The following is a 989-nucleotide window of genomic DNA, read 5'->3' as shown; positions in this document are numbered from 1 at the left end:
TACCTATGACTTTAAAATCTCTTTGCTGGTATGGCAAAAAAAGAACAAAGTTTCCACCAGTACCCTTTCATCACTCCAGACCGCAGGCGCTCCGACGGCTCGCTCCAAAATTCAGCTCGGGCTATTTACGCTCGCGCAGGTAACGCCCGGTGGCTGAAGACCCCACGGGCCCCTCGCCTGGGCCGCGGCCGCACAGGGACGTTTCCGAGCTGGAAGCGGCACCGTGCTGCGTCGTCAGGAAATCGTCAGGGTATCTTCCACAACTTCCAAAAAAAAAAAAATGAAAGGAAAGGAAAGAAAAGGAAAATATGTATTATGTTTCTTGTATTACGGCATCAGTTTAAGTGCATTTTTGGAATCCCTCAGTAGATTGTTTTTAAGCTTAACCACAGGTTCAGGCCGCAGACACAGAGGAAGCGTCCTCGGCCTCAGCGGACTTCCCCGCTTGGGCGAGATGATTTTTTTTTTCTTATTTATTTATTTATATCTGTTTAATTTTATGTATTTTCCCTGCGGAGGACGGTCTGCGTACGCGCCCGTCCCAGCAGGCAGCGGCAGCAGCCGGGGCGCGGCGGGCACCAACCTGCGGGGGGCGGCGGCAGGGCCGGGCAGGGCCGGGCCGCGCTGGGCCGGGCCGGGCCAGGCCGTTCCGCCCTCTGCACCGGGGGAGGGGGCGGCGCTGGCTGCGGCAGTAGCGCGGGGATTAGGCTGCGGGCAGGATTAAGCCGCCGGCTGGAAATAGCGGCGGCGGCGGCTCCCGGGCGCGGACGCCCCAGCGCATCCGCGGCGGCGGCGGGAGGGGGCAGCCTGCCCCGCACCTGGGGCTACCGCGGCGGGGGCGCCTCGCCAGCGGGCCGGGGCGGCGGGCGGAGACTGTGCCCTCCCCGGGAGCGGCGGCGGCGGCAGGAGAAGGAGGACGGGAGGGACGGAAGGAAGGACGCGCTGACAGGTCTGCTGCCGCCGCTCGCTTCACCCTGCCGGGGGGCGGC

The 989-nt window shown here is 63.2% G+C and overlaps 1 protein-coding gene across 1 annotated transcript in view; it reads left to right on the top strand.

Moving 5' to 3' along the window:
- The first annotated feature begins 880 nt into the window (after positions 1-880).
- SNAP91 (synaptosome associated protein 91) overlaps positions 881-989 on the top strand; it is a 75,708-nt gene continuing 75,599 nt past the window's right edge. The window contains exon 1 of the mRNA XM_085299202.1: positions 881-949. The gene's annotated coding sequence lies outside the window, so the exon portion shown is untranslated. The remainder of the gene's footprint in view (positions 950-989) is intronic.

Source organism: Rhea americana, unplaced genomic scaffold (assembly GCF_003343005.1).
Source record: "Rhea americana isolate MKP2758 unplaced genomic scaffold, rheAme1 scaffold_147, whole genome shotgun sequence".
Classification (NCBI taxonomy): domain Eukaryota; kingdom Metazoa; phylum Chordata; class Aves; order Rheiformes; family Rheidae; genus Rhea; species Rhea americana.
Note: the sequence above shows the minus strand (reverse complement) of the source record. Positions and strands in the feature narration are given on the sequence as shown.